Consider the following 11,958-nt stretch of genomic DNA (forward strand, 5'->3'; position numbering starts at 1 on the left):
CTGCGATACCTCCATTATTGGTGATTACGGCCTGCATGGCGCGAACGCCGAGGCCTGGCTATCGTGAGGCCACCCCAGTCGACGCGGAGCGCCAGTCGTAGGAATAGTAGACGCTGCTTGTTTGGGGCTGGTTTTCGGTCGTAAAATCTCGAAAAATTATCACCCACCTTAGAATATGGTCTCTTCGGATTCTCGGTGACGAGAAGAATCAGATGGTATATAAATCTGAGCGGTGCCTGGCTGTTCTCGCTGCGAAATCATTCTATGAGAACGGAGCCGTCGTGAAGAGCGTTCATTCACCTCGGTGACCGAAGCGCCTCATCATTCCCAAAAGCTCCCATTTTATTTTCTTAGGCACATCCAAAGTTGCTTCACACAACATTCACATCACAAACCTGCTCTGGACTCCTGGTCATGCCTCACTGTCGGGTAATGAACGCGCTCATGCGACTGCTCGAGAACTCAACCTCCTCGCAGCCCCGCGCAGTGAGGCGGCCAACACAGAGCCAAGTTCTCCACTTCTCACATGTCACGAAGTCACACAACACTACATATGCACGCCAGCGACAGCAATACCAACTCCCACCAGATTCCTTCACACGCGAGGAGGCTGTCGCACTTCGCCAACTGCAGACCCGAACTTTTCCGAAACTCCATTTCATGAATAAAATATACCTGACTCGTTATACTGATGCCTGTCCAGGCTGTGGCGCTATCCCCACAACTTTTCACGTTACCGTAGAGTGCTCCGTCGCTTACATCCCCATGCTCCCTCAAATCCTTCGGTTCACCCCGTACCCCAGAGCAGTCGGACAGCGGCCTTCGCGACGGCGCCCCCGAGGTCTGCCAGACCTTCATTTTCATGGTCTGGGCTGTCGCAGAGGTTACCATAGAAGTCCTGGAATAGGGAACTTCCCCGTTTTTTTTTTGAATTTTCATAACATTTTTTCATCATCATCGTTCACGGATGCGCGCAACGAAAAGAACAAATGACCATCAAAAGGTGCCCAGGACGTGTCCTCACCTTATACTCACGAGACCGCCCCCACACATCGGGAGAAATTGAGACATTGGGGACGGGAGAAATCTGAGACGAGAGAAATTGGGAACGACTGTTTTCGAAGACGAACCGGCGAGACGAAGCTCTTATTCCATAGATGTCGTCATGGTACGTGTAATGCCCCGTGCAACTACATGGAATGTTCTCGAAACCAGAGAGCATCCAAACTAGAGCTCATGGACGGTAGAACGGGTGGTGAACTCGGTCAAGAAGTACTGGTGTTTGAACGGTTCGAAAGAGGCATTCGGTACGGTCAGTATGTGTTGAGGAATCGACTGATGGCACCGTGGAAGTACTGCTTTGAAGATCGTCGCCGGCAAGACGCTCAGCTGGTTTCAATGTTTTTTTTGAATATGAATATTCAAGAAACGTTCGATGAATTGTGGAGTGCACACGTGTGGCGCATAACAAAGGCTTCTTTGTGTGTTTGCCCAGTTTGTAATGCGTGCGACTGCGCATTGGTAGCGCAGTAAGTTTGTTCTCGTGGTTTTAAATACCCTCAAAGTGATTTTGTGAGTTGTTATTGAGAGCTGCTGAGTGTGCAAGTTTGTGTGATGTCTTTACTCTGAATAGATTTCAAATGCGAAGCATTTCTTGGTGAACGTCAGTGACTTTGGGCGTATCTATCTATTTATCTAGCCACCTACGACTTTTAGCTCTCCTGGCCGTTTCGAAAATGGTATTTATACCAAGCTTGGTATGACATAACATGACTGTATGGATAACATATTTCACTAGTCATAACATGAAAATAATGACATGTGTGTCATGAATGTCATGATTTACATTTCATTGTCTTGCAACTCTTGCGGTGGTTTCGTTGACATGGCATGTTGCAAAACTGCTATAGTATGGCGTGATTGCATGGCAAGCACAAGCGACAGACCCAAACACGAAAATCATGACATGCGTGTCAAGTAACAACATGATTACATGTCACGCTCATGATGTGCTCCGGGCCGTTTCGCTAGCTTCACCTATAACAAATTTGGTATTACGGGACGTCAATGAACGACGAAGATATGATACTGGTGGAAACTTCATTAACATGAGGTGCGTGTCATGTGACAACATGACTACATGCTACGCTCATAATGTGTTCGCTGCCATTTCGCTAGTTCAACATATGCCAAATTTGGTATTACATGACGCCAATGGATGACGAAAGTATGTGACTGGTGCAAACATAATTAATAATCATGTGAGGCGTGTCATGTGAGAACATGATTATATGCCACAGTCAAGATGCCAATACATTTGACATGATGTGGTGCGCGTGCTCGCTGGCGTTCATTTCATCGCGTCACGCCGGCGTTTCCACGCCAGGCGCCGGTCCTGCCATATATAAGGTCCCTAGATGAAACAAGGTAGCGTCACTCATTGTTCTCGAGCCGTCTTCCTCACTCTCTCGATTACTCCTCTTTTAGATGCGGAGCATCTAATACTCGAGGCTTGTAGTGCGGCGCCGTCCGCAAGCTTCCTCCTCCTTCATCCACCATCTGTGCATCCCTTCCTCCTCTACACACCGCACGCGCTTCACTCCTCCACCATCAGTGCCAACACCGACTAAATTTGTCTGTGCACCCTTCCTCCTCTACACACCGCGTGCGCTTCTCCTCTTCACGAACATTCGCTAGCTGTATAACGTAGCGCGCATGCGCCGTCACGCTTCGAGAACATCGGCAGCTGACGCGCGCGCATGCGCCGTCGCGCTTCGAGAACATCGGCAGCTGACGCGCGCGCATGCGCCGTTGCGCTTCTACCCCTTCTCGAACATTCGACAGCTGACAGTGCATGCGCCGTCGCGCTGTATATATACTCAAGGTCGGTGCTCGCTCGCTCAGTTGCCGCTCGTCGGTTGGTTTGTACGGCGCGTCGACGTCCGAGGTCGCAATGATCGACGTCCCTTCGACCAGCGCCGGCCAAAGTGGCATCTAAAAGCCATCGTGCTCAAAGTTCGTCGCAATAAATAAACACCGCCCTTTCGCATACGTGTCGTACGTGTTCACTCATGTAACACCCCTCCTACAACCACCTTAACCAATTTAGCCAGTGACCCAAGTAAGTCGCAATTTAACACCCCATTTCACAACCACGTTAACCAATTTAGCCATCGACCCAAGTAAGTCGCACTTTAACACCCCGTTAACCAATTATATGCTCCGCATCCTCCTCAGTGTTCCCCCGAGGGAAGCTGCGGGCAATTTTTTTCTCTGCCATCCGCGTCTGTAATTGGTACATTACTTGCACGTGATCTTGCAAATGGCTGGTGGTGTTATTTCTTGTTATGCAAAAGGTTCAAAACGAGTACGCATGCGCATATGGCTCCAGCCGGATTCTCGTCATGACCGAAGACCAAATCGTAGCCAGAACATAAACTGAAGAGGAGGAGCGTTTCGGTGTGCGCTAAGTCGACCAAGATTGTTTCGCCATGCTCGTTCAATGCAACATCTGCGTTTTTCAGCAATGCTGCGTTGCCGTAAACAACAAAAAATGGTTTCGCTCTCTTCAACTTACCTCGTGCTTTCCGAGATGAAGCGCACCATGAAGTGCAACTATGAACCATTTCACGCGAATGCTTTCGTGCAACTCCGTCAACGTATGTTGACGCGGATCTGCGAAGCGAGTTCACTTGTCGGTTTTTATTGAAACGCCAGGCGCGCGTCGAATGCGTGTCTAGTGCATGCCAATTGGTACAAATACATGTGGGTATGCACGTATACAGAGCAGCTGTAGGTTGTAATCAACGCACCTTCAGAAACATTTCACTCTTGACCATTTCCCGCTTGAGCCAAAACGCGCTGCTTCGAGACACCTCACCAGTAGAACTCTCACTTTTCAGGAAGTTCCCAGCACCGCATCAGAATCACTTGGCATCACGATTGTCCAAATGGGCACATTTAAAAAAAACGTCATCGCAGTGCTGCTGGACGAGTGTTCGTACCAGTCTGGTCATAGTTTTTTTCTTGCGTGTGCACAAGCCGGTTGTAATCAATCGTCACAACGTCACGCCCTGTGGCCACTTACAGGATCCAGCAAGAAGCACGTTCACTGTGTCACAGCACGAACAAAACACAATCGGAGAAGTGGACTAGTTAGAACTGGACGAAATACCGCGGCCGTGGAACTAAAATGTACTACGCGAGACGCCATGGCTAGTGGTGTAAAGTATAGAACTGCACAACGTTGCCCGTTGAGTAACGCACATCCCACTTGCTCTTGTGTTGTGCCGTTTATGTTCATAAAGGTAACTGTTTATTCTACGTCTTATTTCGTTCCATTTTGTTTCATTTACATCTATTCACCGTAGCAACGGAACCCAAACATTCGCTTTTGGATGAAAGTTTTAAACCTCCTAAGGGGCGCTTCAGGAACATAGGCGAAGAGGAAAGGGAAAGGTGTCGCTACCTTGGAAACTTGTTTCATCTAGGGACCTTAGCCATATACTCACAGGCGCGCTGCGCTGCGTTGCTTTGATGCATGCGCGTTGAAGCGCATCCGGCGTTCCTCCGTCAGTAAAAGAGGGAGACGCAGTGTTGTCTGGATAACGCATTGGCATAGAGTAATGGCATCGGTGCGAAATGCGGCATGCCGCATTTCGTGCCTTTTGCCGTCTGGCCGCGCCGACGGACGCTGGTCGCGCCTGGCTTCAGACTTTAGAGTGCTCGAGTTTCGCTAACGTAGCATCGCTGTGCCCAGCGTGCGCGCACGTAAACGCTGCATCGGAGTATATTGGGCCCTTCATGTTGCAGTTGCGGCCGTTTGGCTATCTCCACTGATACCAAATTTGGTGTTACGTGACGTCAATTGATTGCGAAATATATAACAGGTGCAAACATGATAATCCTGCCCCGCAGGGGCGCCTGCGCAAGTAGGCGTTTGGTGTGTAGCGACACCACGGACCCGAGCTAACGGGGGAGTTTTGACTCCCTCCCATGCCTAGCCGTGCGTGGCTTTGCCGTGTCCGGGGAAAAGGGGATCCTGGGGGTTGAGCCGACGCTGGGTGATTGAACCTTTAAGGCCCCCCGGCAGAGGCAACACACCCCTTTGGCCCCGGCTTCAGGTAGATGGCACCCCTGGGCTGACCCACCCGGGGGAAATCGGCAGTCGCCTTTTCCTATATCTCTCTCCCTGCATCTTCGTCTTTATCTCTTACTGTTTATCTGTCCTGTCTTCTACTCTCTTCTGTTTACTTCCAAACTTCCTGGCGGCTAGGGTTAACCCTGTGCAAATAGCCTACCTAGGTCTAGGCGCATTGGGTTATAGTGGCGTTGTACGGCTGGCGTCTGCAGTTTTCAGCATCTGTAAACTTGTAGCGTCCCCTCGTTGGGCGCCGTGGTGGGTGGCCGCCAACGCTGCTGAACAAAAATAAGAAAGGCATGCATGGAGCATTCCCCTTACTGTCTGATCGTACCGGCTTAAAGCGGGTACGCACCGATAATATAAACTTTTTTAACCAGACCAAAGAAACATATCCTCACTATCATGTTATTCACTGTGAAAAAACTGAAAAGCAAGCCAGAACCGTCTCTCCTTTCCTGGTTTCTAGATGTCTTACTGAAACTCTTGGCACAGGATACAAGGTAACCAAAATGGCTAGTGGAGACCTTCTCCTCGAAATCCGTGACAAAGAACAATTTGAAAAGCTAGACAGTCTTTCAGATTTCGGTGGCCTACCAATAACCATAACACCACATAGATCAATGAACACAACTCGCGGAGTGGTATCTGACATGGACTTACTTGACTGAGACTGAACTTTTAGAGGGGTGGAAAAGCCAAAATGTCACTAATGTACAGAGAATCATCATTAGAAGAGATAATAAGGAAACACCGACGAAACACTTGATACTCACATTTGCATCCAGTAAACTACCGGAATCTATTCAAACAGGGTACACAAATACATCTATCAGGCCGTACATACCAAACCCTCGTCGTTGCTTCCAATGCCAGAGGTATGGCCATGGCTCTAAAACCTGTAGTGGTCGCCAGACTTGTGCACAATGTGGAGTTCTAGGCCACGTGTCTGAGAACTGCAAACAACCGCCACACTGTGTAAACTGCGAAGGAAACGATGCCGCATATTCACGCTCCTGCACATACTGGAAAAAAGAAAAAGAAATAATTACGTTGAAGGTGAAGGAGAACATTACATTTAAGGAAGCACGGCGAAGAGTCGCTCCATTCTATGGACCTACATACGCTGATGCGGCGCGTCAGGGGGCACCGCCGCACCAGCCCTCGCCACTCCTTCGGCCCGCGCATACCAAGCCGGTGGTTGTGGCACCTGCCCCCAAGGCGGCTGTAGCCCAAGCTACACCGCCTACTCCCAAACAGAGACCGGAGACTCCAGAGTCCTCCGGTCTCGAGGCCTCACCTCACCAGGCGAGGCCCGAAATTCGAATTAACAGCCCGCACGTGCGGGCATCCAGTGCCTCCGAGGAGGCAATGGATACGTCGGCACCCTTGGTGATTAAAGAGCGGCGCGGCTCCCTGAAGCGCGTCAAGAAAACAAAAAAGCAGATAACAGGGCCTGGTGATGGCCCTGTTAAGTGAACTCAAACTCCCTGTCTAAACAGCCACTCGCTTTTCGTACACACAGCACTATTTCACACTCACAATGAACACTCAAAATATACAATGGAACGTCAGGGGCCTTCTCAGAAACCTTGACAACATCCAAGAACTCTTGAACACTCGCCAAAAGTGCTGTGTGTACAAGAAACACACCTTAATTTAAAACACACAAATTTTCTTCGTAAATACGTTATTTTCCGAAAAGACCGTGTTGATGCTATGACATCATCCGGAGGTGTTGCCATCATAGTTAATCAAGGAATAGCATGCACACACTTACAACTCCAAACATCCCTTAAGGCAGTGGCTGTTCGAGCGGTTCTTTTTGATAAACTGATCACAATCTGCACTATTTACATTCCTCCTAGCTATAAGCTGCAAAAACGCGATTTACACTCTCTAATTAATGAACTTCCGGAGCCTTATGTTCTCCTTGGAGACTTTAATGCGCATAGCAGGCTATGGGGTGACTCTCGGTATGACGCGCGAGGTCGACTGATCGAACAGTTCCTTATCTCGTCGAGCGCGTGTCTCCTAAATCGAAAAGAACCAACCTATTATAACCTCACTAATAACACCTACTCCTCCATAGACCTGAGCATAGTATCTCCATCTCTTGTGCCTCTACTCCAGTGGAAAGTCGTCAGTATTCTGTACGGAAGTGATCACTTCCCCGTAGTTTTGAGCACAACTACAGTAACTGAGTGCCCACCACGTGTTCCCAAGTGGCTCATAAATAGAGCCGACTGGGAACAGTTTTATACTATCGCTTGTCTAGGTTGGAATGACATCTGTACTTTGAACATTTATGTTGCTGTGAACTACTTCACAGCGTTTTTGATTGATGCTGCAACAAAATGCATCCCACAAACAAATGGACACCCTGGAAAACGATGTGTGCCATGGTGGAACTCTGAATGCCGAAACGCGCGCAAACTGCAAAACAGAGCTTGGAGGCTGCTTCGGAACTCACCGACAGCCGAAAATCTTGAAGCCTTCAAGAAAATAAAGTCTCAAGGCAGGAGAACGCGTCGGCAGGCCAGAAGAGAAAGCTGGCAGAAGTTTTTATCAGGGGTTAATTCATACACACAGGAGGCTAAAGTCTGGAACATGGTCGGTAGGATAGCAGGAAAACAAGTACACACACTTCCACTCGGAAACACTCAGGGTGATACCTTGGAAGATCAGGCAAACTTCCTCCGTGCACACTTCGAACAGGTATCCAGTTCGTCCAACTATACTGACACTTTCCAAAAATACAGAACAAGAATAGAAAAGCAGAAACTCGAACACAAATCCACTAGATGCGAAGCATATAACCAAGCTTTCAGTCTAGCCGAGCTCGGAACATCTCTAAACTCCTGCAGTACTTCTGCCCCAGGTTCTGACCGTGTGATGTATGAAATGTTAAAAAACCTACCAAACGAAACCCGAAAAACCTTACTTTGTTTGTACAATGCTATTTGGTCTTCTGGCACTATTCCTACCTCCTGGAAAGAGGCTATTGTTATTCCCATTTTGAAAGAGGGCAAGGACCCTTCTTTACCCTCGAGTTATAGGCCTATAGCACTTACAAGCTGCTTGTGCAAAGTCTTCGAAAAAATGATAAACTGCCGACTTGTACATTTTCTTGAAACAAAAAATTTGCTCGACCCATTTCAGTGCGGGTTTCGAGAAAGTAGATCCACCACAGACCACCTTGTTCATATCGAGGCACAGATCAGAGACGCCTTCGTCCATAAACAATATTTTCTCTGTGTGTTCCTCGATATCGAAAAGGCTTATGATACAGCATGGCGTTTCGGAATTCTAAGAGACCTGTCCCACATTAGTGTGCGCGGAAGAATGTTTCATATAATCGAAAGTTACCTGTCAGACCGGACATTCCGTTTCCGTCTGGGCAGTGTGCTCTCCCAAACATTTGTCTAGGAAACAGGCGTGCCACAAGGTGGTGTGCTTAGTTGCACACTTTTTATTATTAAAATGAACTCTTTGCACTTGTCCATTCCCCGCAATATGTTCTATTGTACATATGTCGACGACGTTCAGCTTGGCTACAAGTCATGCAACTCGGCCATGTGTGAGCGGCAGGTTCAGCTGGCTTTAAATAAGGTCTCAAAATGGGCAGATGAGAACGGATTTTGACTTAACCCACAAAAAAGCACGTGTGTCTTGTTCTCTCGAAAGAGAGGCATGCACTCGGAACCTGACATTCGACTGAACGGGCAACGTCTGTCCGTCAAAGCCGAGCATAAATTCTTAGGCTTAATCTTGGACAACAAGTGTACCTTCGTACCTCACATAAAGTATTTAAAAACAAAAAGGTTAAAAGCCATGAATGTTATAAAAGTGTTGTCACGTACTACGTGGGGTAGTGACAGGAAATGCCTCATGAACCTGTATAGAAACCTTATTCGCACCCGCTTAGATTATGGGGCCATTGTTTATCAGTCTGCGACTCAAAGTGCTTTGAAGATGCTGGATCCCGTGCACCATTTGGGCATCCGCCTTTCTACGGGTGCTTTTCGCACCAGCCCCGTAGAAAGCCTTTACGTTGAGTCAAATGAGTGGTCGCTTCATCTGCAAAAAACCTACATGTCCTTTGTATACTTCCTTAAGGTGAAAGCAGACAAGAGGCACCCCTCATACTCTACTATTAATGACTTGTCGAGCTCCATTCTTTTTCAAAACAGGCCTTCAATGAGGCAGCCCTTCTCAGTTTGCCTGAAGGGTCTAGCTGAGGACACTGTAGTGTCACTCGAACACAGTTTAATGGCTCCTGTAGCATACCTGCCACCGTGGCAGTGGCAGACTATAGATTGCGATGTGTCTTTCCTAGAAGTTACTAAACATGCGCCTATTGCCCATATTCGAACATACTTCTTGAAACTTCAACACAAATACACACGTCCTGAGTTTTTTACAGATGCCTCTAACTCCTGTGTGTCCTACGCTGCTGTTGGCCCTTCCTTTTCGGATGCTGGCCCTCTACATCCAGGCACAAGTATCTTCACAGCGGAAGCTTACGCGATACTTGTGGCAGCTAAACACATCAAACAATCACAAATACAAAAAGCAGTAATTTATACAGACTCCCTCAGTGTGGTAACGGCTCTGCACAGTCTTAAAAAACAAAAAAACCCTGTCCTCGTTTCACTTTACTCCATTTTATGCACACTCTACACACTCAACCGACATGTTGTGTGCTGGGTGCCAGGGCACCGTGAGATTCAAGGCAACATGATGGCGGATCAGCTTGCTGCATCCGCCCACGAAAGCACCGCCATTACACCAACATCAATACCGGCCCTTGATCTTAAGCCGTCTCTCAAACGAAAACTCAGGAACTACTGGCAGAGCAAGTGGGATACACACACACAAAACAAACTACACGTTATCAAGCCACACCTTGGCTATTGGCCACCAGTATCAAAATCACGTCACACAGAGGTAACATTAACGAGGCTCAGGATAGGACACACATACACGACACACACATATCTTTTGTCTGGCTGCGATCCACCATTGTGTGACAGATGTGGTGAAGCACTAACAGTTCTTCACATTTTAATTCAGTGCAAACAATTGGACACTCTTAGAAAACAACACTTTCCTTCACCCTACCAACAACATATACCTTTACACCCTGCAATGTTCGTCGGTAGGGAACCGCTTTTTAGTCACAAATCATTGTTAGCGTTTTTAAAAGAAATTCATAGCTTTCATGTCATATACCCGGGCATACCGTAGCAAGACCTCTCCAGAGAGGTTTTCGCTGCGGTGGCTACACAATAAAGCACTTGCCTCACGGCCCTTGGACGCAAGGGTATGAACGAGTCAGGCAATTGTGCTAATGCCATACATGTCCACCATCGTTTTTATTATCATTAACTTTTGCCATCTATTCGCACCACACACACCTTTCACGGCATGGTCATGATTTTATTAATTGTATGTTTTTAACCGCTTTACTGCGAGGAATTTTATGGCCCTTTAACAGCCGCTAATCACAATCATTGTCCACATTCCTGTCTCATGAACTGGCGCTCTTTGGCCATCAAATGGCCCTTGCGCCAAAAAACACCATATATCATCATCATCATGATAATCCTGCACACGTGTCATGTAATAACATGCCAACATACCACGCACATAGCGTGCTCGCGGCCATTTCGCTAGCTCCACATATATTAAATTTGGTATCACGTGACGTGAATAGATGGCGAAGGTAAGCTACACATCCCAACATGATAATCATGACACGGAAGTCATGTACGGTATCACATACCTTCACATCACCCCATTATTTGTGCTGATTTTAAGTGATATATGAACACTTCTCATTCGTGCTTCACACATCTTCGATTCCCACTTTACGTGGGATCTGCTAATTTTTTCTTCTGAACTAAATCTCAGAGCTTCAAAGAAGCTTCGGGTTTCTTCCCTTTAAAATGAACATTTTATGTATATCCTTCAAACAAATCTCCCAGTTGTTCCATGGTGGTAGTGTGAAAAGTGCATGTCCGATGCGCTTGCGAAACCGAAAGCAACATCGCACGAAAATGGACTACTTGGCGTAGTAACACATGTGCGGAAGCTGCTCCGACGTAGCTTCGCTGCACTGTCACGGAAAGTGTCGCCAAGTTTAGACAAGAGCACGCCTATCTCGCACCCATTCGCCTTCGGAAGTATACTCTCGCTGCCAGAGACGCCATAATTTGAAACTGCCAAGGCATGCCTCGCTTGCATAGCAAGCAGTGGCTCTGAGACTTTAAAATGTAAAAAAGCGCCTGTTCACGCTGCGCCAGTTACAAGAAATCTTCTGGATACTACTGCGCCATCTCGGATGCAAAAACAACCAGCTCAAGAGTGAGATATTACTGAAAACTGTCTGTGAAGATCCCAACACAATGCGGCAACCACGCCAGTGCGGTGTTTTCCGATAGCACAGGTTTCCATCCGCAACGAAGAACTCCTAGCTCCGCCATCAGTAGATATAATCACAATTGGCTCTAAAAACTACGAGTCCAGTAAAAAAGCGCGAGTCTTATATTAGTATTGCTTTTTGGATATTGTAAAGCGGAAGAGCTGACGCCAGCTCTTCCGCTTTACAGCAGCGATTTGTGCGCAGTATGACTGTATAGTATGCGGCTCTAAATCACTGCCTTACTCTTTCGCCGGCTGCATGCCAGTAATAGGATAAAATATGACTCAGGCATGCATGCAAGCACCGCGCACGGCACGTATACAATTGTAACGACGTACAATAGCGATGCACTGAGACGTGAACGGCTTCAAAAGCATAGCTTTCGACTCAG

The sequence above is a fragment of the Rhipicephalus microplus genome, chromosome 2 (assembly GCF_043290135.1).
Source record: "Rhipicephalus microplus isolate Deutch F79 chromosome 2, USDA_Rmic, whole genome shotgun sequence".
In the NCBI taxonomy this organism is placed as follows: Eukaryota; Metazoa; Arthropoda; class Arachnida; order Ixodida; family Ixodidae; genus Rhipicephalus; species Rhipicephalus microplus.